The sequence below is a fragment of the Monomorium pharaonis genome, chromosome 1, assembly GCF_013373865.1.
Source record: "Monomorium pharaonis isolate MP-MQ-018 chromosome 1, ASM1337386v2, whole genome shotgun sequence".
Taxonomy (NCBI): Eukaryota; Metazoa; Arthropoda; class Insecta; order Hymenoptera; family Formicidae; genus Monomorium; species Monomorium pharaonis.
Window position 1 is genome coordinate 41,050,960 of NC_050467.1, and position 27,401 is coordinate 41,078,360.

Consider the following 27,401-nt stretch of genomic DNA (forward strand, 5'->3'; position numbering starts at 1 on the left):
GAAGCATATGTACAGAAGTAGGTTTTGCGCCGCAATTGCGGATATTGAATCAGACGTGCTTGTGAAAAAATTATTGGCGGCATAAAAATGCTCGCTGTTTTCTATTCTAAGTGCGTCCCTTCTCTTTCGAATTCAATTTTAACTTCCGTCACGTATACAGTGACCTTTCCCCAATTCGAGAGAAATAATACCTTGGGCAAACTCACGGATATTTCCCCGCGCATCAACTTCGCCACAGGCTGTCGAAGAAAGTTCGGTCTCAGGAGCATCTCGCTTGCGATATCTGGCGACTTCTATAAATAATTCTTATTTGGATTTATGAACGTTATATACGTTCGAACTTCTAGAAAAATCAGACCTCTCCTTCGGAGGCACATATTCGCGAAACTTTGCTACAAAATATCGCGGATTCGAACAATGCGTTTGCACACGAAGGGGTTGCGTAAATATTTGCCTCGGTTCATAAGCCGAAGGATTTCTTTCTCAATTTCATCCGGTCCGTGTAAGCGCTCTTGCCCGACACTACATCGGAGAAGACTTTTAATGCCGCGTTTGTGTTGCTAAGAGGGCGAGTTTTAGCACGAAGAGTAGCGGAAGCATCAGCCTACTTTCGAAGTTCGATGACCTATTAAGTGATCGGAAACTGTTGATTTCAAATGAAGACAATCAACTTGCATGCACAAAACTTAATTGCATGTCTTTAAACTTTGTATAACATAAACATGCCGCACTTCTTTATACGTTTGAAAAATCAGTTTAGAATTGTTAATCTTAAAAATTGAAATTCACCTCACTATTGGGAATTTCAGGCGCTATATATTGATTTCTTTTTTGTCCGCTCTTTTAGAAAGATCTTCAAATTCAAACCTTACCGTTAAAAAAGATATTTACATCGTGATAACGTTTCATCATTAAGTTTATGTTACGATTTATCATTAGGAGAGATCTATTCGCTTTTTGTAACATCCGTCAATGAGATACCTATTGTTTTTCGGGAACAACGTGAAAGAGGTGAAGATTTTAGTTTGACAGGATCGTTTTTTATAAGCACTGATATTTTTCTTTATCGGCACGCCGCAACGGGCGAAGAGAAACGAATGAGCGTAAAACGTCGAGCAATTCGGTTGCACCGATGCAATTGTACTCCAGTGGCCGGTGTGTAGCAGGAGAAGTGGTGCAGCGCATCTACTGCGTTGTGCGAAAGTGGCACTTTCGCGCACTATGGTGTTCGTGAAACATAAAAGGACCTGCGCGATCACTTCTTCCAATCGTTGTGAATCGCAAAACCGCGAAGCAGTCTTTTCGTCGTCGTTTATCTTAGCACTTCCACTCTGAAAATGCATGGTGTGGCATCTCTTAGAGAAATTCGGTCTTCCTTCGTAAAGTTTTATTTAGCTTCGTGTCTGGTCCGTGGCCAGATCGATTTTACACGGCTGTTTAATCAAGCATCTGCAAAAAATAGGGTAATAAACACAATATATTGGACTAAAATTGGGATGCCATGCTACCAGATTTATATACAGCTGCTAGTTGCGATATTATACCATGTTTATTTGTATGCATGCACAATTCATTGGAGGTATTATGGTGCAAGCACGAGAATGCGCGATCACGGATCCAATCATTGAGAGGCACGACTGCTTTCTAATTAATTATTACCGAGGCTGCTTGACATTTTCCAAATGAGTATCAGCATTTGTTTGCGGCGTATTTGTTCACAAAGGTAGAAAGATACGCGTTAATAGAGTCAAATTGAATTACATTCAAAATAATATTAATCTAATAAATAATATTAATAATAAATAATAATAAATAATATTAATAATATTAAATATCAATAACATAAACGATATAACACGAGAAAAATATTCGATCGCTCCTTAGCATTGTAGGTTTTGAAACATACCAATGAAACGCAACTATGAAAACTTATCCGGACAAATTTATTTTCTGTTACAAATTCACCAAATCCTTATCAGGCCATTCCGATCCACATCTGCCTCTTTTTTTTTTTATTCTTTATGTTTCGCCTAAATGGAATATCTACAATCTATATATAACTTCTTTCGTGAAAGTGTTATTTTAGATCGTTGCTAAACTGGAGAACTTACAATTACTACTTGAAAGGACTTAAAAATATATATTAGACGGGATCGATACTGCTATTTTAAATAAGTAAGTCAAATTGAAAATTAGGATTTTCATCGTTGAATTTGCACACAAGTACGATTGTGGTTGCGAATCTCACAAAATTCCAGCCGAAGAGACTAATTATTCGCTTTAATAACTATTTACGATTACGAGCGCACACGTTATTACGTTCGTAAAATTGTTCAGCGTATCTTGACGAGTGTCCGCAGACACATATGTATTTAATGAATGCCCGTAATTATCATGAATCCTCGTTTTAAGAGATTCGCAAACTTCATAAAAATTTCCAGGCGTCCGGCTGAACGTTCAATTTTACGATGGCCAATGGCAACGAGTTTTTTTCTCCTCGTCGAGGAATCCAGGTGAAATCGATGATTCAAATAATGTTTCGCATGGTTCTACTTTCAGTAAAAAACTTTGCAGATTTTTAATGAAAAATGGTGACAAACCTCGTGCTTTTTGCTTTTTCTCTTACTTTGTCACGGCGGAGGATAGTCCGAGCATTTTTTTTGTTTAATTAAACGCGCGCGCGGGATTCTCTTGACAATATGAGAATTATCGTATTACAAACAAGCGTGTAATAACAATCTGATCACGCAATGCGTTGAAATCCCTGTAATTCAATCGTTACATTGGATTACACTTAGTACAATTGCGTTTTACGCGAAACACCTGTCTTTTTGATACATCATCGCTCAATCGGTGATTTATTAATATGAAATGTTATAAATTTACATTTTCAAATAACGTTAATTCAATTAAATAAAGTGAATTCAAGCAAATTTGAAAATTAGCCGAATTGTTATGAAAGCTCACGTACGTGGGGGGAAAAAAATGCACGGTCACTGAAAATTCTGGTAATTTTGCAGAATGATTATGGTCACTACGGCCGCCTTTCACCCTGGATAGCGAGAGTTCGGCGGGGTTGTACTTATGTAACGACGTCATTTGTGAGCCGGCGAGCGATCATGAATCTCCTGCCACCTGACGCACGAGGTCAGCGTATTCGTCGTCGTTCCGTCTCGATTTCTCTCGCTGTTTTTATTTAACCGGCGATCTATCTCGCTCGCGATGGAACTCGGAAACGAATGACGACTCCAATCGCAATCCATTTATTTTCTCAACGATTCGGTCAACCAGTTCTCCCTCCCTCCCTCTCTCTTTCTCTCTCCCCCCCCCCCTCCCTTTCTCTCTCTCGCTCGCTCGTTCGCACGTGCGCGCAAACTCGCAAGAACGGAAATAAACTTTGTTAACGTAAACTTTCCGGTCCGATATGACTCCGCGGGATTTGAACTTTCGCGTAACTGCTTCAGCATAAATTACTCACCTGTGCAATTTCAGAAGAGAAAGAAGTAATTAACGGCGATTACGACCGTAATATACTCACCGTTTCCGATCGTTTTTGCGAAGAAGGAACGCGCGGACAAGCGAGTTAATTCGACACTGCGCGAAAGACTTGGGGGTTTCCCCGCGCGCCTACTCTTTTTACCTTTTCTCCGGCGCACTGTAATTAACAAAATTGTGTAAACTGTTCTACGTGCACGTACCGTGCACAGCGTTAAAACCCATTTCAAATATAAAAACGCGGCCGCAATTTTACGTCCGCGAGATAGCACACAATGCCACAATGGCATGAGTTAACCTACCTTCCCCACTGACGTATATAAACATTTACTTTAAGCAGTATCACCTAACGAATAGAGAGAATGTAGAAAAGCGTATCGCTTGTATTGGACTTGCGTAAATTTAATTCATTTCAAAGTAACGAGATATTTTTAATAATTTGAAAGTAAGTTTTACAATCTTAAAAAAAAAAGCATATCATTCACTCCTCTGATCTTAATTTTAAGCTTAACGTCGAAATCGAGGGCACGTCATGTATTATAGATTGCTATCGATTATTCTATAACGAAATATCGAGCTCACAAAAAAAAAAATAGGCGATTCGGTCGGATCGTTTCGAGAGCGAAATGACGGCCGCTTTGATTGCGCGCCAGGTAAAGGTGGCTAAAAATAGCGCGACACGATTTCAGACGCATTGTCCGGCAGTACAATTGTTATCGTTATACGCGCGGGCGACGCCGCAGCTTGCATCGGGGATACGAAAAAAGAGTCCGTGGCTCTCTCGCCGGTAACCAACACACGCGCCCACTTTTTGCGCCACTTGCCGAGAAGCTCAGCGATGTGGTTACTCGCCTACCCCTATCCGCCTTCGCTCGCCACCTCTCCGCCGAATCGGACGATTCACCCGGGGTGGGTAGTTTCGCAGCTCGAATTCAACGCACACAGAATCGAGAAAACAATTTTCTCGTTTCTTGCCTGCAACACAATGTAAGAAAAGGCGACTTGTTACTTCTGGCGGAAGAAAGGCCCGATGACGGCAAAATCGTGTATACAATAAATTGTCGTTCTTATAAGTGCAATACAAACGCGTGCGTATAATAATTTACATAAGGCCAGAGGCGTCACGCGTTTGTCTCTTCAATTACACGTAAGTTATCTTACTCTTATGTAAACTAGACACCACGCTTTGCGCGCTACTTAGCATTTTATTTTTTACCTTTCAAAAATAAATTGCAACGATAATCGCGGTATTATAAATAACCAGCTATACAAATTATTATTTCCTAATTCGGCGACGACAGTCTCTCAACGAAGTTAGCTCGGCAAGAGGACCAATCAGCGTCGCGGTAAAGCGGTGACAACAGATTTCGATAGATTCGATTATCTATTCCATGCCCTTTTCAGGAATGGATAATTTAAAATTATCCAAGCGCAGCACGGCAAATGTGACATTAAATGCTTTACCGACCAGAAATCCGAGGGCTCTTGAGGCCGTCAAGACTCCTCGAGGTTTATCCTTGACGTTTTTCTGCATGGAAACGCGAACTTCGCAGAAGCGTGCTCAACTATAAAATAGTCGGCGTGCACGGTGCTGCATCGCAACGACAAAATACCCCCGTCCCCGTCGCCGTTTTCCCCGTTCGCTCGGGGGCGTAAAAAGATCTGCCGGAATTAACCGTCGGATTCGCGAGACGCTTCGTCCGGCAACTTTCTCAGAGGCTCTTAGCCAAGTCCGCGCGCGCGTCGTGGTATTATAGGAGAATCTATGTTAGCTCTGGCGTGCTGTAAATGCTCGCGGTTCCCCAAGATCTCGCCCGAAGTCGCCAGCGTGCAACGAAGTTACAGAGAGAGAGAGCCGAAGCCGTTTAAGCTTTTCGTACCTACTACTCCGCTCGCTCCTAAACTTCCGCGGGACAGCCCTTTCTCTCCGTGAAATTCCGTCTAATTAATTTCCCACCCCCTAGTCATTCCCGACAATCCCGGACGGACGGCGAACGGGCGTGGCGCTCTCCCATCGGATGTTTTCGACGGTTTAAAAGTAAGAGTAAGGGAATCTTGGATTAGACCGTCGCGAGAGTTGCAGAGGTCGAGGGGATCGTTGAACGAGGAAGTACGAACGCGCGAAGTATACACGCGTGCTTTCTCAGCGTATATTCAATTCTGAACGTTGTAGACACGTGTAATCGTATGTTCTGTGCCAAACCGGTTTTGATTCCACGATTCTCCAGGATTTGCGATTATTCCTTATATCTAGTGTTGCCATCCGTTCTCTTTTTTCCCCGGACACTATCCTCTTTTTTACGGCATTTGGAAGATTTTTGAGAGCGTTGAAAATTAGTCCAGGAAAAATTATGTGCGTCCGGAATTTTTAATATTTTAATTATTTATTTCCTTTACCGCTTTTTCCAACGACCACTTATTGAGCGGCTGAGTAACAATTAAATATAATAAAATTAAAATATTTAATAGACTTACAACAATAAGAGACAGGCAAATTTTAATTTCAAATTTGTAGCTAATTTTTCTCATGGAATTAACAGTCAATTTAAAAGTGAATAATTTGAATCATAATTTAAATCGATGTGAGAATTGTTAAAGATATAATAATCCTTCGTAAAATCACAGAAATAAAAATTGTAGACATTTTTATGGATCATTTATATATTTTATTCATTTATATTAAAATTAAAAAAGTAAATAAATATTTTTAATAAAAGAATAAAATGTTTAAAATAAATATATTAAAAAAAATGTTAAAAATAAATAAATAATTTAAATAAACATAAATTACGTAAATTAACTGATATTTACAGAATTTAGCAGAGAAGGAAATAATTAATGTTTTACAGTAAAAATATCGAATCTATTTTTTTCTTCTCTTTCTTTTTTATTTTTTCAGAATTAAATGTTTTATAATTAATATACGAAAAGAATTATTAGATTCAGCCAGTTTTTTCAATAAATGGACGTATACTATATATAAATAATAGATAAATACATAAATTTTTCTCTTTTGTCTCCCCTCCCGCTCGTTGAAAATTGGCGCGAAAATCGCGTGAGATTATCGTCGCGTCGTGTGCAGAGGGACGGCCATGTTGTGACGTGGTTAGTGCACAACTTCAGGCTGTACTTGACCGTCGCTCGCGTTCGCGTCGTGTCGCGGTCCGTCTCCGTTCGACACGCAGTTATCCCTTCGCATCACGCGTTTCTTGGCGATTTGCGAGCTCGCGGTCACCGCGTCCTCTCGTCTGGATCGCTCGCAAACGTCATCGGGGACACAAAGCGTCGCGATTCGTCGACGGGAGTGTCGTCGCGGGACGCCCGGTGTCCGGCGTACGTGACGAAGAGTTTCGTCTCGTCTCGTTAGTGCCGCGAGGTGAGATCTTGCGTTCCCCGCGTTCTCTCGTCGCTCGAGAGCGAGTTTCCCCGCGAGTTTCCCCATCGCCGCGGGGATGTCGAACCGAGCCGACGCCGTTAATCGCCGGGCAAAGTGGTCGCGTTCCTCGTGCCCCTCTCCCCTCCCGTCTGCGGGAAATTGGGGCAAAAATCGCGTGAGACTTTCGTTGCGTCGTGTGCAAGGTGACGGCCATGTTGTGACGCAATTAGTGCACGACGGTCGCCCGCGTTCGCGGTCCCCGTCTCCGCTCGATCTCGTCGCGTTCCTCTCGTCGGTCGAGTGCGAGTTTCCCCGCGGGAGGCATCGCCGGGGATGCCGAACCGAGCCATTAATCGGCGTTCTAAGTGGTCGCGTCTCTCGCGTCGTTGACATTTCTGATTGTGTCGAGCGCATGTGTGCGAGTGTGTGCGAGTGCAACTCGGATTACTAGGAAAACGACTCATCAGCTGGTGAGTAAATTTATTTGTTATATTAGCGGAATTAATTGGCACGTGGCGTCATCGGCAATGCTTATGATGAATTAAAATTTAATTGCTTGAAGTAAATTATATATATATATATCAATTTTCAGATTATATATCATTGTGATTATATTACGTATTTCCATTCCTTATATTTTTATTTTCTTACATTTCGAGATTGAATTGATTCTTTATTGTATTTATAGCGAGACTTTTCTCGTTATTAAGTACATCAGTGGCGTGATAATAATAATGATTATGGTTTCATTCGGTAAAACGTCTGCTAAAAGAAATATTATCTCCGTACGACGGAGAAGTTAGATATGTTAATGTAAGAGCTGCGAAAGATCTGCATTAATATGCAGGTGGAACGCCATCGATGGGTGTTGAGATGACAGAGTACTCCCAGCGTCTCGCACGGGAATGGAAAACTTTAACGTTTTCTCATCTCTACGTATTTTTTTCCCCCTTCGCGTCCTCCCTTCCTCATATATTCAATTCAATATCACGTTTCTTCGTTTACTAACATTTTTTTAATCGCCATAACGTCCGAAATATTTTTTCGAGATGCGTATAAACAAATTTTACGAACCGAGAAAAAAGTATTTTTCGAGCTTTATTTCTATGATAATTATTACCGCTATAATGTCGACCGCAAAACGCGCGAACGAAAAGCTCCCGCAGAGATTTGACAAAATGTAATCTTTTTTTTTTAATCTAACGCAATTAGATTTTCGCGAAATTGTGTGTACCGAATATTACTACTTATAAAATGGCCCGCTCATAAAGCACCGTTATAATATCTTATAACTTCGAGAGAGCTGTTAATAAAACAGTCTTTACGACCAGTTATAAGTGAAATATGTAGCATTATTACGGCCATTACTTGTAGCGTCCTGGCGCCGCGCCGCCTAGAATTACCGCGTGCGTTGGCTGTTGTTGCGCGTTATTGTAACATTTGCGGTGCTATCGAAATTCCATATCTAAATCGCTATCGGGATTTACTGCGACGATCCCGGTCGCCGTGGCCGAGAAACGCGCGATTAACCGGCACTCCGTTCCCGGAAAACAATTTTAATCACGTGACAACAGCGTGTTTTCTGTTTATCTATTTCCCCCCCTCCCTCTCACCCCCCATTCTTTCGATCCGACTGTTTTTAAAAGGAGCGGAGCGGACGGAAAATACGTTTTCCCTTGCTTTTGAACGACAGCCAAGGCTGCACTTGAACAAAGGTTGAAAATCGAAATGCGATTTATTTCTTTCAATGCGTTCGCCAGCCAGAAACAACAACAAACGTATGAACGACAGGCAAGACCGATGTGCACTCGCCCGCATGCACTCGGGTACTCTGCGAGACGTATCGTCATACGTGTAACGTTTAACGCGTTTAATGCATTTGTTATCGGCTTTCAGACGCGTCCCCGAAAGTATGAAAAATCAACGACAGTCGAATCGCTCGATCGGACGCAGAGAGGGTAAACCGTGAGTGAATCTCGTCGGGGGTGCAGGGGCGACGACACGAGCGGGGAACGGAAGGTGGGGAGAGATGACGCGCAAACGCAAAACTCACGCGCGTCCTCCAATATCACGAGAGAGAGAGAGAGAGAGATTATTGGGTCACCGGGATAAAAATCGGCGGAACTCTCTGAAACTGGTTCGGGATGGTACACACACGTCGTTGTGCCTCCCCCGACAACGTGGACTGACGCGGGGGAGGAAGGGGGGCGGATGCCGACGACTTCCAGAGTTATGGAGCCGTAGATCAACCGCTTTCGGCCGCGTTTTGAAATGTGTAATCAGCGAGCGTGATTTATCGCCTCGCCCCCGATTACGCTACCTCGTCTGCTCTCCGTCCGCCGTCGATATGCGATTGCGGAATCCGCCGATGACGGAAGTGAGGCTGATCTCTCTATTTCCGATCGAAGGGGAAGCCCCCCCGAGCGTCTCGAGCGTGGGAGGCGTATACTTCGCGGCGTACACTTTCCCCTTTATAAATTCACGCGATACGTCTCTATCAGGGAGAGAGAGAGAGCGTACTCAGAGACGAACAGAGATTCTTGATCGAAACGAAGGAGGAAATCCGAGGATCTAAAGCTGCGCCGACACGCGTGGGATGTGCATCTGGTTTTGCGCGCGTTTCTTCCATGGGCGGCATCTACCGCCTTTCCCTCTTCGCGCTCTCGAATTGCTCGTTAAGATACGTCAATTGATGCCTTTGAATATGAAAATTAATTGACGTTTCTCTTCTCCGTCGTCTTCATTGCCGCGGACAAAACGAAATACGTATCGTTTACCGCCGCGTGCCGTTAAACATCGTAACACACGATATTTGTCGGATTCGATTGTTTTTCAGGCGTTGTGTACAAATTGTCGCGATCAGAGAACAATGTGACGTCTCATAAATGGTCAATTTAGCATTATCGGTTGACATTACGATATTGCCGATACTCGCGGTAACAGCGATTGTCACTTTAGAATGGACATCGAACAGTTAAATATCACAAACGGGCGCGCGCGTTGTTTTTTTCCATTGGACCGATTCCGCACTTGTATGTGTAGATTTAAATACAGATTTACGTCGCCGGTGTGTCATAAATGCCGATGCAAATCTGTTCAGTTCTCTCGATTATACGCGCGACAATACGCGCGCGTTAGTCACTCGAACACGCTCGGCATTTCGTAAAAGCGCATGTGAAAGTATTTAATGGAAAACATTAGGTTTTTTTTGTCGCTTTGCTCCACATAAGTATCCATAATGTTAAACACATCTGTGCGTATGCCACGGTTGAAAGAGCAGCTCAAATAAATATGAGATATAATTGCGGATGAGCTGCCGATGTGTGGAATGTGTTTTACAATTTTTTAAGTAAACGGTATGCTTTAATTTGTCGATGGTGCACATGATTGCGTATTCATCGCATTAGATCAATGGAATAATTGCACACTTAGAAAAAAATATCAGGAATTTTTTACCATAATAATGTGTTCATAATAATTCAATTAGAATAATAATATATAAAGTGTTACATTGACAAAAATGACTACAACTGAAATTTGAAGATACCTTAGCTTTGCAATGGTTAAAAGTTATCGAAATGTAAAATTTTCAAATTTCCATCTCTTTTTTAGGTAGTTCTGTCGTCATTTTGAAATAAATTCCAACTTTTTATATAACTATTTATTTAAAAAAAATTGAAAATTAATAATAGTTATCGGAATTGAAAATTGTTGACTATTTTTGCGAGAAAAATTAAATTAAAGATATAATTCTATCATCGAACAAAACATCTAAAATAAATTCCATTTTTTATATAACTATTTTTTAAATTAAAACTCGGCTGCCGACTGTTTTGTGAAAAAAATTAAATTACATATAAGTTGTTAAACATTGACGCATGTCAGATTCTTACGTTTGCATTTCTTTAACATATATACATACCTAAGATTTCCCATAAAAACTTTCTAATAGATTCTTTAAATAGTTCAAAAAGTAGATATCAAAAAAAAATTAGGTTGCCGATCACTCAAAACGTTAATCTAAATTGCGCAAACTAATCGCGCGTTGTGTAGGTCGCTTAATTCATCACTGTGCAACTCTGTAACGGTAATCGCGTAATCGAAGAGTGAATCAACACGAGATGAAAACGGAACGCAAATGTCGACGAATATGGCGAAGGTGGATTTGAACGGGCGGTGACTTCACAAATAACAATAAAAATCCGACAGTTAAAGACATCTCGCGAGACATCCGCCTCCGTCGGGCCGCATTGGTGTTCGACATGTCGGATTTAAGGTATCTGCGGGCGACAACCGCGGAATAATAAGCCGAGAATAAGCAGGCGAGGCACGACGTGGCTTTTTACGGATTCGAAAACGCGGTTCACGCCCGGTATGTATATTGTGCTCGTGTGTCGCTGCCACTTGCCGGCGACGCGCATTGAAAGCCGCGCGGCGCCCGTTTTTCCGATTTTCGTCGCTATTTCTTCGCTCTGACTTACTGCTCCTTTGTACCTACGCTTAGGTGATAATACATTTTCAACGGGGATATATAAGATGTCGTTCTGCCATTTTTCTCAAGCTGTTGAGCACGACTCTAAATTGCAGAGGCGAGAAAGACACGCTGTTGCAGCGAAATGAATTTTATCTTAAGGCTTTTTCTAAAGAGGAAACAAAGAGTTGATCGGAGAAGCTTAAAACGGACCGGAATAGAGATTGGCGACATGATATCTCCGCGATTCTCGAATACGAAACTCAGCTTCTGCTTGAATACTTCCAATACTTGATCCGCTTTCGCCAGATTTGCCGTATTGACGAGAAATCTGATGTTTTATCTGAGGGCGGAAGGAGGTGGGGGATGGATAAAGGTTCGCCGTAAAAAGCAGGTTTGCGATTAAAAGTCAATTTACGTAGTCACATTTCACTGGGGTTACGGCTTATAAAAGCCGGGGCAGCTGCCAAAAGTTTGTAAACGAGTTTGGTCGCTCACCTCGTTGATCAGTGATTTGTCTTGAAATTCAAAAAACAAGTAAGGGGGCACGCTTGAACATCGACCACGACGCTTTATTAAATTACGTCGAAAAACTTTATTACTTTGGAAACTTGCTCCGACAACTGTGATTTTATCGCTTTTCCTCGTGCCGCTCGCGCGACACTGAGGAATAATTCGATTATTTTTCGACTTTAATTCGGCTTTCCGCGCCCCCGTATTTCGTGTGTCCCGTCGAATCTCATTAAAAAGGCAACGTCCGTGGTTCGGTGTACGTAGCCAAAGATTTTAAACTTTCATGTTTCTCAGTGTATAACATATAGAGAATAATACAGTAGCCGTCCCTCGTGTACTCCGGACTTTATTCGCGAAAAGGAGAGCCCTGAAAAAGGGCTCCGTTGAATTTCATTGAATTTAGCAGAACGAAAGAAAAACCGAGTACCGTGAAATTAGTGGCGCGCCTGGTTGAAAAACTCGCTCCTCTTTCAAACTGCTTCGACAAAGCTCGTGTAAAAAGAAATTTGAATTGGTCTCTGGAAATTTGCGTTTGGCGCTTTTCGTGTCGTTTTTACCGTCGTTAAGCGTTCCGAAAAAATAGAGTCGTGATCGTCAGTGCAATTAATTCGTCCTTCGCAGTCCTTTCCGAAATTTTTGTATAACTCACACACATACATTATTATCAAAATTATTATTACGACGTAACGAAATTATCCGCCGATAATTACGCGCTTTTTATATACATTCTGTCTCTCTTTCTCTCTCTCTTCTTTAAAAAAATATATTTTAAAATTTTATCATCTCTAAAACAGTAACGTCAAACTTAATTTTTAGCTGCGCCAATTAATTAATATGTGATAAAATATTGACTGATTTTTTGTCTATATATTTGGAAATTGGTAATATGACAAGGAGAATAATACATACTTAATAATAAAATTATAAAGTGATAAAATTTATCTAATAAGTTTCTAGTATTTTTAGAAAGAATTTTAATAAAATTATTTACAACCAAATCGAATTGATCGATAATGTATATGAACTTTTTTCTTTAGCAATAATAAATTTTTATTTAGAAGAGCTTTTTAAAACACATTTTAGTTTTATCGTGAAACATTTTGTATGTGCATGTCTACAAGAAAATTCGCGCATATATGGGTACACACTTTCCGTGGACTAAAGAAGCTGGGTTCAAATTAGGTCGAGCCTATCGCGTTCAGGGTGAAAATTAATTACTTTTCGATACTTTGTCGGCACGTGGCACTCGCGACGCAATTATGATCGTATTTCATGTGTGGTTTAAAATAAATTCTTCTAATTAAAGGCGGATTAGGAGATCGCGCCGGCACGCCGGCAGACGGCCTCGTTAATTTATCTTTAACGAGGTCGGGCAATATCATTTCCTGTGCCAGTTTTTCTGGCTCCCTTTGATCCGTTGTCGATAAGCTTGTAACGTCGCCGAGTCGAAAGACTTCATACGTAAAACGTATAATAAAATGGCTCGTGCACCGTTATAAACCGATCGCGGCGCCAACGTTATCGACGTGCTTTATCAGCTGCAGCGTTGCGATTTGATACCTTTGAACGCAACAAAGACATGTTTACAGCATCGCGCAAATGCATCGTAAAATGGCAGCGCGTTCAAACGCAGGGAGGAATTCTCCACGTCGATAAATCATGCAATAACGATACAGCTAATAGCAAAAAGCACGGTGGCACGTTCAACTGTAACACGTAGACAGGTTTGCGATTGCCAAGTTTTTTCTCGTCTAATACCTGATATTCGTCCGATGTAGACGTCGAAGTCCGTTGAACGCGTTATCTTTACGTTACTGGCATAAATCAAAATTAAATGCGTTTGACATTAAACGCGGCGTCACTTGGGAAACTTGCGAATGTAAATTATCTCAAAGCCTTTTTTTAATAAAGCGCAAGAAAAAAAAAGTTCCGCGGAACACTTTCATTGCTCGTAATATTTAAGTACAGAGACCTCGGCCTTCGACTCGTGTCGTTCTTCCAGTATATGGGTTTTATTCGAGAGTCGAATTTTTTAATCTGGAAAGCTCTTTCGTATGATCCTCTCTCGCTCACGAATTTTTCGTCTTTTGCGCAGAGATTGCCGTAAAACGTCGACGTCGCAACTAGGATCGTTGCCGAAAGACATTAAACAAGTAAAATGAATCACGCATCCTCGGTATGCTGCAACTGGTTATTGCGTCGTGCTTCCAGCTTCCCTACGGTCTCTCTCTCTCTCTCTCTCCCTCTCTCTTTCTCTCTCTTTTTCCCGCTTCTCCGTGCGTCGCGTATAACACGCGAAAAAGTACCACGCCTGGCCTGCAGGTATGTGTTTGACCTTCCACCGTATCCGCCGGCAGCAGGCGGTAATTTGTAACACGGTTTTCCAGACCGGCCACGGAGTAAAAGCCACCCTTGACCGGCGTGCGCGGCCTTTTTCCTTTCGTTGGTCAGGATCGTACGTCAGTCGCTTCTTTGTGAATACGTAGTAACTGCAGCAGCTTTTTCGCCGCGCCGAGAATCCGGAACCGTTTAATCCCGTTGCAGGGCACAACTTTGAGCTAATGTCGGATTAATAAGTGCGGCCGCCTGTTGAATTATGAATTAACGCCAATTTTCTGCGAGTATGTTTCCAAATTGCCGCAGACGCTCACGGCACTTAATAACATTTTTATAATTCAGGGGAATGGAAGTTTTCTCGTGCAGTTTTTACGTTCGCTTATGCGGAATTTTATTGAATACAATTTTTACTTAGGTACAGATGTATAAAGTGGAATATAATTTTTATTTACAAATATATTTAGTTTGAATTATATTTAGTTTATTGAATACGATATTTTAGGGGAAAATGTTTAAATAATATTTGATTTTTGTACATATCAATGTGTTTGACTCATGAGGGACAAGATCCGGAAGTTAAGTGAAATGTGTGCGCCGTTAAAAGATTTTTGAGGAAGAAGTTTAAAAGATTTACGTTCAACTGAGGCACTTCTCGTGTTGGTGCAAATTTTCGTACATTTCCTCACGACGTTTACGAAGTTTACCTCAGAAACGTCGAATTACATTTCCATACAAAGAAAGCGCACTTCACATCTGAACTCCGCGAAGTTACGCAAACGTTATTACCATGTCGTTTCATTACTGTATACATACTTGTTCCACTTTCACAAAACACGTGAAAATATTTATTATCATTTCGATATCGTGAATATTTCCTCTTCGATTATTAATTTTATTTACATTTAAAAATTAAAATAATAGAGGAGAAGTGTGACGTAGGTGTAGTAGTATCTTCGGTATTGGATGAGGAATCCTAGTAATTACTTAAGAATGTATAAAAATTTGTCATTTTCAAATTGCTTATAATAGAGTACGAGCGATCGTGAGGAAAATTAAGATGTTTCTTTCGACAAATAGAGAGATTGCGATTTGAAAAAAGTTGAATCTAGCTTGTGTTACCTGTGCTCCGTCGCATTACTAAAACCCCGACATTTAAAGAATCCCATTTGTGAATCGGTGGACTGGCGACGCAGCGGACCTGTTTATCATCCTTCCGCAGGCACCTGCGGGGAATCCCCCGATCTCCGGCGGATTAATCAAGACAAGCGGGATGATCATAAATCGTCGAAATCCGCCGACTTTCGTTCGCGACGTAGAACTTGCGGATGATGATGCATAAGTATGTGGCCGTTAATTCTCATCATTTGCCACGTGAGCCTGTTACGTCGAGGCGGTCGGTCGGGCCGGCGAAGCCGAGCCACGAACGCGTTCGTTTATCTTCCATCTCGGATAGTCGCGTATAAATGCGTGTAAGCACGGTCGTTAATTAAATCGTAGGTCGACTAATGCGTTTCCGCTAGACTACCTCCGCGAGCGAACTATCGACTTTATTTTCTCGCTCGCGACGAGAGGAGACAGCTTGATGTAAGGCCCCGCATATGTTAACTATCAGCTTAATTTCCGCTCAAATTTCAATTCCCCTCTACCAGCGGCGCGCTCTCGAACGGGAATTAATGTCGCCGCGCGATAAGTCGGCGCCGCGAGGAAAGAAGACTCAGAAACGCGCCACGCTTACCGTCGCCGCCGACTGGATGTTATCTTCGTATTCCGGTATGCCGCGCGGGGAGAGAAAGATACCTGGGAGCCTAATGCGAATCGGGGGAAATTAAAACGGAATTCTCGTATGCAGCGGATACATCTCGCGCCGGATACTCCCGCGAGCGGAGCGAACCGACGACGACGACGGTTTGCGTTTTTGAACGGCAGTGATATTGAAATTATGCGCGCAATGCTCGTGGCGGCGAGGCACAAAAGCCGCAGCTCTCCGACATAAATCGCCAACTCGAAATTCCTGAGGGAAGTTTCGAGTCTCGCGAAGAGAGGGAGCGAAAATGGGGAAGGGGAGAGAGGGAAGAGAGAAAGTGTGTGTGTGTGTGTGTGTCTCTGGTACACACATCGAGTCTTGAAAATGTATATAGTCAAGCGGATTGTGCGAGAATTCTCTAGTTGGTGGGATGGACAGCAGCGCGAAAGGCGGCGAGAGGCAGAGACGGGAAAACGAGGATCAAGATTACAGATTTATGGGGAGCCCTCTTAGAAGCACGTCCGAGTCTCTCGCTCCTGGTCCTTGAACGGCTTTGAATCAATAATGGTTAACCTAAGACGTACTGTTACCGTACGACTGTGGTGAATCGTCCTGGAAACCTTCTGAACGCCTAAGAGAACAAATGTTCCTGTCATCTAACGCCGTAACTGGTAGCTAGGACACTCAAAAAGACGACGTCGATTTTGCCATTATTTATTTAGCAATCGATACTTCAACTCTCTGGGACGATTGTCACAAATTTGCAATCTTAATCTTTTATGAGTAGATATAAGAAAATTTGGGATCTTCGTAGTTTATACTTGAGAATTAAAAATCCAAATGTAAATTGTAAGTACAAACTGCAAATATAAAAAGCCAATATGTATTTATTAGTAGACTTAAGCAAATAATTGTACATTTTAGTTAAAAACCAGATACGTACACAATAATGCTGGAAAAGAAATTTTTAACTTGACTAAACCTGCGATTTTTAAATTCCTTCAATAGTTTACGTGCAGTTCACAAGTATTTTTGTGTTTAAATTATTTCTATAAAATAAATTTACCGTGCAAACAGTTAACAACAGCTTGCAGCTAAAAACGATTTAAATAGCTTTCTCATGTCACGCGACAATTTATTGTACTATCAGTGCGGTAACCGCTTAAGTTTCTTGGAACGTTTTTACGTTTGCATGTTGCCTTCTGCAACACCATTGATTTCGACATGCGATAATTAATTATACGATTACTTATTTTAATCTACGAGATCCATAACCGGAAATATAAATATCGCGTGTAAAATTGCATGTGAAACGGGGATCTGTTTTTTAACTAAAATGTATACTTATTTGCTTAATTTTACTAATAAATACGTATTGGCTTTTTATATTTGCAGTTTGTATTTACAATTTACATTGAGACTTCTATCTACTGGATTTTATATTTGCAATTTGTATTGGAGATAGTATTTATTTATTAGAAAAAAATTTTTTAAATAAATATAACAATATGCTTGATTAGTACTTTTTAATTCAATTTAGGCTTTAATATTTTACAAGTTACTGTCACTAAGTTACTAAAAAAAATAATCTTATAACTTCAAGAAAAATTGTATATGTGTAAAAATTAACTAACGTCAAATTATTAGAAGGTACAAAAATTATTAGAGAATATTGCGATATGTATATGTATTGCACTTAATCAATTCAACTGACAGAAGCAGAATTTACAAATTCTATACGTGACCGACAATTTTAAATAGACAGTAAATGATTAAACTGATATTGCTTAATGTGTTTAGTTTATAATATAATTCGTTAAAATATTACATTATATTTAATTGTGTTATAATTTTATAAATATATATATATGCATAGACAATCCTAATAGTATAGGTAAGGAAACAACGTAGCAGTATGCTTGTTACTATTATCTATCTCAAACAATCACCCCAAACAATTTTGTTGATATATAATAGATTTCTTGACGCTACAATCATTGGGGCTGTCGCGTATAGAATTTGTAATTTCTGCTTCTGTCAGTTGAACTGATTAAGTGCAATACATATATATATTGCAGTATTCTCTAATAATTTTTGTACCTTCTAATAATTTGACGTTAGTTAATTTTTACCCATATACAATTTTTGTTAAAGTTATAAGATTATTTTTCTTTTAGTGATTTAGTGTACAGTAACTTCTAAAATATTAGAACCTAAATTGAATCGAAAGTACTAATCAAGCATATCGTTATATTGCTTTTCCGGACGATCGAAGAATTCTCTGATGTTTACATCTTTGATCGAACTTTGCGATAATGCGAAATGGCACTTTGCCGACTCCAAAACGGGCGCCTACGCGATAGACACCTGCCAACATTGGGTTGCTTTCTGCATCAAAGCGCGTATCCCGTTTCGGCAGACACTCGGAAGATGAAGATGGGGGGGGGGAATTGCAAGAGGTAACTCCGAAACCTTAAATCCCCTACGTGTTATCGGGGAACGGGTTCCACACATTGAATTCGGTGCGAGCCGACGTGGGCGCGACGCCGGCGCGGAAAATAAAGTTGCCGCGAAAACAGCGGAAGCATAACGATGATACAGTTACATGAATAATTCACAGTTGTTCTGCGTCCTCGACGGAAAGTTTCTCACGGCATCTACGGGCTGCTAGATTTCATTCAAAAATTCATAGACCAGGCGCCCGCCTCCGCGGAATCTGTTCCTGATGCACCGACCTGAATTTCTCAGCGCTGTGAGAAGTGAGTTTCTTCTCACCCTTATGCTCGTGACTTTTCGCGAGTGCATAAGCTCGCGAATAATAAAAATTTATTGCCAAGTGGAACAGCTAAACGCCTCAAATGACGAAAACATTTAGCTGTTGGATACATAGTCAATATTATGCACGAGAAAAATTTTAGATCTTTATTAAACTGAAATATATTACCGCCGTAAATCAAGTTTGCATTAAAACAAATATAATATTAAATTTTTTTAATGCTAACTTGTTTCGCTAAATTATGGTGCTGGGTGGTCCAACTTAACAGAGGTAAATTGTATTCCTTTTACTCTTCTTATCGGTGTACAAACACCGATGAAAAATCTTTTTTAATTATGCGCGCAACGTGGGAAACTTCACAGACGTGCTATATTATACCTAATAATCATACATGAGAATTAGCCAAATTTCTTGTACTTAAGTGCGGTATATTCGTATTCGCCGAGCATTTGGCAAATGAAGGCGTCGTCTGAAGTCGAATTTGCATGCGAACGAGAAACGTTCGAGTCATACCAATATTTTTCTGACTTCACCGCTAGCTCTGGAGGAGGCGAGGCCGGCGAGTTGTAACAACGATTATGCAGACTTCAATTCGCCTCGTCATTACACGCGATTACAACCCGACCTTTAATTTAACCCCATGAATAGAATAACAGCTTCATCCTGGGCATACGACTCGAGTGACTTAATAATACGTTTTTAAACACATCGTGTTGTATATGTCAGTCATCGCGTTTCATCTTGTGCTTACGAAGGAGATTCCGCTTGAGATAACTTACTGAGGAGAGATACGATCATTTAGATGGGCTTCGTAAAATTGACTAGCATTTATTAAAAATAAAGCAAATATCGATGGTGAAAAATGTATAAAATATTTTATAACATTTCGTTTGTTTCGGATGAATGCATTTGTTTAATGTAATTGTGGATCATGCAGTTACAAAATGTACATTTGCTCAGCAGCAGATGTACGATAAAAATGCATAAAATAATAAAACGTGAAATATTTTTTTTTATTTCATGATTACGACGGACAATTAGCGATGTTAAAATTAATCGTCGAATACAGCGTAAAAGTTTTGATACTTGTAAGTAACAGCGAGATAACGAGGAGTAAGCCGCTGATCACCGGAAGTAATTAATTGTTTTGGGCAAGGAGGGCTGCGCGATGAAAGTCGAGGAATGCAATTAAGACACGACATTGTCGTCTTCGTTATGCATCGAACAAAATACCCGTATTTATAACCACGAGGTACTTGACGCTTGACAGTATCCCTTAATAAATAATATGCGGATGCTGTAACGCGGAGAACAGCCCCTCGTTACGGTCGACAATTACGTAATTAGTATCAGCACTTCTTTTCTGGGTGTGGACTTTTAATAGACGAGCTCCTTTCTCTCTTTATTATTCGCTTGTGAACTACAGAATAATCAATAGCATAATCCGGCATGTGCCGATGATATTGGTCGATAAGCTTTATGTTACTTAAATTCTCACCTACGTAGATATCGAGCGCAAACTTATGGAATTAATACCGCGACCGCGATGTTGCGAAACGAGAAGAAACAAACCTGTAATTACACTGACAATTATGCATGTGGCGACAAGTTGTGCGCGCAGGGGGGGGGGGTATTTCATACCCTGATTGCGCGACAGAATGTCAATGAATAATTTAAACCGCAGTATTGATTAGATTTGAAGTAACCTATTAATTTGCCGTATTGGTTCTCTTAATTTTCGAAAATAGGTCTTTACGAGGTCAGTTAATAAAACATGAAATTAACATATCCAGACGGGGATATTGATCTCGTTACGCTTTTCATAATGTAACAAAACAAATCAACGAAAGTAAACACGATAAATTATGCAGTCCAGTGCAAACGCGTTGTACATATTATTCTTTCGGGCATTACATTTGCATGCCGCATGACACATAATTGACAGTTAATTTCAGGCACTTCGACACTGCATTTGGTTCAACGACCCGACCGCATCTCAGAAAATGGTTTGAACCGGGCGACTATCTAGAGATCCTCAAGTTGGACAGCTCGTCCTAAATAGAACGAGATAAATGTATCGCATTCTATCTTAAGCGTCTTGAACATTATGTGATGGACCAATCAAAAGTTCTCTAAACTCAACCTAAATCGAACTATTTCTAAGTACACTTGAGAATTTCTAGCCATTGCAAACGCGATTACAGTCGCTTAACAACAATTAATTTTATCGATCGATGCACATAAATAACAGAGGATACGATTCGTGTAACGTATTTACAACTGAGATGGCGAGTTTCACAGAAATTTTCCGCTCGCGGAATGCTATTTTGTTCGTTCAGAACGAACTTGGCGGATTCCGGAATCGTGTGGCGGGCGAATGAAGACGAAGAAGGGAGGGAGAACCGGTCGTTTGCTGCTGCATCGCGTTTTAGGGCGCGTTATTTTCCCGTATTTATCGCCCGGTCTCCCGCTTTCTGTCTCGGACGAGTAGCTCCGTAACAAGCATGCCGCACACGTACCGCATGGAGATTTCCGGAATAATTTTCAAGAGCAACCTTAAAGTTGGCCGTCCGCCTAGGTGCTCCTGGCGCGTCCGTGGGATAATATCCTACACTTGGGCGTCGCTCTCCCGCGGCCAATTATTATCTTCTGGGCAGCTGCCAGGCGAAGAAAACCACTTACGTGACACGCTAATAATGGATGCCTGCGCTTGTATCGGATTATTGGAAGGCTTTTGTTCATTAGCATGCCATTTCTGTTTAATTGACACCTTTGACCTAACGGCACTGACACGTAATAGATACCCTCGTCACCTGCGGACCGATTGGCCCTCGTCAAAATTGATCTACTTCATAGATTACATATCTATTTCGACATTTTATCTTGGCCATATTTATACAGCCGTTTCTATTAGAGATCTCAATTGATCTCGGCTTTGAAACATGACGCTTTAATAAATGGATCTTGAGAGATTAGATCTCAATTTAATATTCATCACGTTTTATTTAATCACGATTCAATCCTGCACTCAGGTGAAGTTTGGCTCGGGACACGTTCTGAATTCTATTTTTCGCGGTTTGCAATAATTGATCCTTGAAAGACGATTGTACGCACGTACTAATCATTTCCCCCCTATCAATTAAAATTTATTTTTAACAATAATTTGACTTATAATTTTAAACGCCGCATATTTTGATATACGTGTGCATTTTTATATCTGTTTTTATACATGTTATATAACAAATTACGCTTAAAGAAATTTTTTTACATTACACGATGCATAAAATTATAAACACCAAATTCTACTTTTTATATTTTTAATCAAGAACAATTCGATTGGATATAACAGTATAAATTTCCTATCGATAATGTTTACATATCAAATATACATATTTTAATTATTTTGTTATCGCCGTTTAAATTCGAATACATCATTTTCACCGTTGATTGTAGAGAGTAATGATCCGATATTTATTGTCACGATATTTATTCGTGTGTATTGTCTCTTTATTTTGATTGTGCTTTTGTTAAATACTTTTTAATGAATTTATTCAGTTGGTATTATTCATCCGTTATAACCATCAACTAGACCAAGGTACCTATTTGTTATTGCTATACCAGGCATCATCTTACACCACTTTGTATATACGTATTGCGGTACAACTTGAAAGATACGACTTCGTAGAAGTACACAGTTTGTCGATTCTATATTCAGTTACGGAACTGTATGGATTACTTTACTCATAAGTCTGTAAATATTATAATCCATGACTACGGATCACTGTTTCAATTCAGTTTATAGTTATAATTGACAGCCTATTCTATTTACTGAAGATTGCGAAAACGAGCGTCAACACGTCTGTATATTTCATCAATTCATGATTTAAAGAATTATTTGTTTAAAGAAAATTGCGCACCCTCTCTCTCTTCCCCAATTACTGCGCTAACTCTCACTTGCCTTTTTCATTTCTTTTAAATTAATTGTTTACATTGTTTAATACATCTTGTATTGCAATTTGAATTTTTCACGGATCTGCTCATCGTTTTCGAATTACGAAAACGACGTGATATGCGCAACTCGATCAAGTGATTCGAATAACGGAGAGCCGATGGTTGTTTATTAATAATGCGTGCATTTTGCAACTCAATGCGTTCAAAATGTCGCACGTATACCTGCGATATCGAATATTATCATATATCGTATATTTTTGAATGAATTCATTGAGTCCTAATTAATCCTAATGAATAATTAATTTAATCCGCGCAGATAAAGTTTCTAAACGTTTGTATTTTTCGGATATTAGTAAAATGCAACGGCGCAATGACGAAACTCAGAGCTAATGTCCACAATTTCGCTATGGTATTATAGAAAAATTTATCAGGATGCAAATCTGAAAATAATTTTGTTAGACTACGAAAATAATAAACAAAAAAATAATAAAGACGTTCGCTCATGATGAGAAATGTCACGAACAATTTTGAACATTCTCATCAGCGGCCAGTTTTTTATGTTATTACAATTATAGTTTAATAAATATTTTTTTCAGATCTGTAATTATATAGTTAAATTTTTAGATACTCTAGCAAAACCGTATTTCTACTAATATACGTTAACTTTAATCTCGATTTATAATTCACTCATCTTTTTTTAAGATTAAAAAAAAAAGATGGAAAATACATTCTAAATCGAGACAAAAGTTAATTTATTATATTGGTAGAGATGGACGCGAGTGGCGCGTTTAATCAGCGGGACACGATCGTGATTAAGCCCCGCGGATATTTATCTTTACTCTTAACCCGTATTTATTCATATCACGTCATATACGAGACGGCGATCGGCCACAGTGCGCGAACGTGTACGCCGTTTATCATTTAGAATGCGAAAAGTGCGGGAGGTGTAGCTGGGAGCAACAGGTGTAACATTCGCCGCGACGCGACGCGACGCGACGTTAGTGCTGCCCTATGGAGCGTAGCGACGAGAAGTTGGTCACTCTCCCCCCGTCGCCATATTAGATTCCTTCGGTAATTTTCCGCGGATGTACCGCGTGGATGCTACGTCGTAGCTCGGTACACGATATCGCGAGCCCTTCTCGGTCGATGTTCGTCGCTCGCAATTCACCGTAAAGCGCTCACCGTGTGCGGTCGGCCTCGTCGCGTCTCGGAAGTGCCGTGCAAACAGTCGTGCGAGCATCGTTTGGTGAGCGCGCCGGTCGTACTTAACCGTTTCCCGAGTACGGCATTGTGTGCCGTACACGGTGTAGTGCGAACCTGCATGAGGGAACAACAATGGCACCGGGAGAGAATCCGAGAGGGACCTGGGAGATATTGGACAAGTTGATGAAGCAGCTTGCGGTGGTGACTTATTATTAATTCATCATCCGTATAATTTGCGGTGTCCGCCGTTTATCTTCGCGACGGTCGCATGGCATATTCATTGGTGCGTCATTTGGTGTCATTTGCTTAATGTTTATATGCACGTGGATTATAATGTAGATCGGGGTCTGTGTGCGTGCCTCCAAACTCTCAGCTCCGCGAGCCTCGGAACGCCGCCGTCTCCATGGAATAAGACCGAGAGCAAACAAAAAAAAAAGGGATAGAACGCCTGTTGGCGCTGAAGCATCTTTTACCCTCTTTTCTTTGCTCTCCGTCTCACTCTATCGAGATGGCGCAGCTGGGGAGATTGAGGTGCGTTTGAACTCGCGAGCTGAGTTTGGACAGGCCTGACGTAAATAAACGTAAAATTGACACATTTTCATTGATGAGATAATATTTAAAGAAAACATAGTGATTTATTGGTTTGATTCTTAATCAACAAGGTTTGTTATAATACACAACTTTTTCTATTACCTTGATCATTTGTATAAACACTCAAGAATTAGTCAAATGATTTTATAGATTAATAAAAGTCTATAATGTGGATTTTTCTTATAGTTACAATCGCTTTTATTTACATTCGTGGTTTTGAGAAAAATTTGAGCTTTTAGATTTTTAAGATACTTATTTAAATATTCTGTTTTAAATTAATATTCAACGTTATTTTAATTAAAATAACACAATTTATGTGTATACGTGAACGAATAAAATAAAAAGAAAATAATATTTTGAAATATAAATTCTAAAAAATTAATAAAATCTACATGTTTCACATATTATTAATTTTATTTTTAAAAACACGCTTCTACAATTTGCTTTTAAATGTACACTTTTGAAAGTGTAATAGTATATTAAATTAACGTGTGGATTATATTTCTTGTTAATTTCTTATTCATTTTGTAAATGTAAAAATTAGGATGGACTATTTGGGACATGTTAAATTCAACGCACAAAATATTATACGATATGTTTTAATAATAAATAGTATTTGAATATATGATTAAGGGGCTAAAGGATGCGATAATTTTGAGATATTAATTATTTCGGACGAGATTCGAGTTATCGATGAAAACGTTGGCTTTGTAGTGCTACTAATGGCAGAACGGTGTATTTCGTTCGAATTGTGCAGCGATTTTCCGAGAACGAAAGCGTACGTGTTTCGCAAAGCGTACGTTCTCTCTCGCGCGAAACGCGATAACCCGAGGCTATTACCATCGTTACTTTGTCGCTCGCGCGTAACTTCTCAAGAAATCAGACCCTTTTTACATGTCAGAACACCCGTCCATTTTGCGCCTCGCACCCGACGTTTTTCCCTTTTCTTTTCTCTTTCGTATTCCAATGACGGCAAACCGCGCCTGTAATCACGAATCGATCGTATTGTAAGCAAGTGGCGCTTTTGTGCGCTTGCTCGACTCGAGCTTACAACATATCGCCCCGGCCGCCGCTGCAACCGCGGCTCCATAATTGTTAGTCCACTTAAGTAGCCGTACGTTACGTTGGAACGATACAAAAAGGCGGACAATTTTCATGACAGCCTTCTTGTCCCGCGCGCGCGTCCACATAATGTACTGCTATTTATTATCAGCACTCTTTTTCTCGTCACCGCGTAATCAGTAACACGATGTTCGGTTTCCCGCAAGTCATCGTGTAAACCGAAAGCCCTCGCAACTTTCGAAAGAGAGATGGCCTATATCCCTTTCTTCTCCCGCATAGAAACTTTACGAGATCTTTCCAATTGCGATAGTGTTTCCTCTAGCGATGCGAATTTCGATTGCTCTCAATTTGTAGCGCATTTTCGCTTTTTGCCCTTTGTGCTGCGAAGATTGAAAAGTTACGTTCGATCCTCTTCAGCTTTATTATTCCGTCATATCATTTTCATCGCATTAACGTACGTTATGCTGTGATTGCGAAGGCATCGACAAGCTTCGGTTACATCCGTCCAGCGATCGGATATATGTCAATGAATATGTCCCGGTTAGGAGAAGGATGGATGGGACACGGTTTGCGGCAGACGAGTCGGCTAATCGAATGTCCTAAGGAGGATAAGTCCATTTATGAGGCATCAAGTCAGAGTATCGCTCCGTCTTATCGATGCCGGCGCGCGAATATCGGCGATTACTCAGCTTTATCGTTCACGACGCGCGCGACTCCCTTTGTCCCCTTTGCCAAATTGCCTCTACGCGAAAACGATATGTTCGCGTGTATGTCGCACGTTTCCGAAAGGGAATGAAAGAGAAAGAGACGAATTGCCTGGTCCGTGCAATTCACTTCCGTCCGTGCCCGGCCAGAAAGTTTCGAGCCGCTGGCTCGGATTTAAAAAAAATGAAAAAGAGGATTAATAACTCTCTCTGAAAACAGCATGTCTGAGAAAATTATTTTATTAATCTTTTGAGTTCCGTACGTGTTAACTTTCCAGGCGTAAGTTTTCAAATGGGACGAACGGTTAATCTCCCATAATTTTTCATGTATTATAGTGGGAAAAAGAATTTACGATGCTATAAGTAGTATAAGTATACCACTGCAAATCAGTGATAGTGCCTTGACTGCAATTTGGAGAGTACGTGTTTCAAATTCTGCAGAATCGTAGAAGGATATTTTAATACAATCCCTCCTCCCCTTCTCCCTCCCTCTTGCTCATCTCTGTCCCTTTTTCTCTCGGGTTGCTAAAAAGAGGCTAAAACCAAGATCGATGAGTTAAACCCGGCTGACATATGATTTTCGGATTATTAAGCGTGTACCAGAGTGAGTCAGCGCGGCGCTGGTTCTCGAGGAAAGTTACAGGCAACTCGGCGAGCCCGGGCAGTGACTTGACCAATTCTATCTGATTACCTCGCTGAAAGTTTCGAGAAAAACTCACTGGCTCGCTGGGAGTTGGCCTGAAATCTCGAGCGAACGAGTCCATCCCGCGTCGAATCCAAGTCTATTTTGCTAGGGTCGTTTTCGCTCGCCAAACATACCGATTTGCCAAACTTTCGAAAGTGCGTGCACCTCCCGCGCGGGGCATCGCGCGTCGCAGAGATACCACGTCCGATCGATTGAATTTGAAAAGGAATTCGGAGGAGTTTTTATATTATAACGTACGGGTGTCGTGCCGTGTCGTCGATTACGCCATTAACGGTGGCTGGCCGTCGAATGATCATCGAGTGGCGGCGTTTCCAAAATGGGATTACGCATTCGTCGTATTTACATAAAGGCGATTAGCATGCGCATAGTCAGGGCTTAATTGACGTGACTGTAGCACGTATAGCACTAATAAATGGCCGAACTTGATCTAATTACCGGTCGCTGTCGCGTGTATTGACGTGTGCATTGAAAC

The 27,401-nt window shown here is 40.6% G+C and overlaps 1 protein-coding gene and 1 long non-coding RNA gene across 9 annotated transcripts in view; both read left to right on the forward strand.

Annotated features, from left to right (window-relative positions):
• LOC105837990 (fat-like cadherin-related tumor suppressor homolog) overlaps nucleotides 1–27,401 on the forward strand; it is a 343,441-nt gene that overhangs the window by 128,508 nt on the left and 187,532 nt on the right. The gene's annotated exons all lie outside the window — the stretch shown is intronic.
• Nucleotides 6,461–27,401, forward strand: part of LOC118644577 — a 94,628-nt gene continuing 73,687 nt past the window's right edge. Inside the window, exon 1 of the long non-coding RNA XR_004962341.1 lies at nucleotides 6,461–7,341. This is a non-coding gene — a long non-coding RNA (uncharacterized LOC118644577). The remainder of the gene's footprint in view (nucleotides 7,342–27,401) is intronic.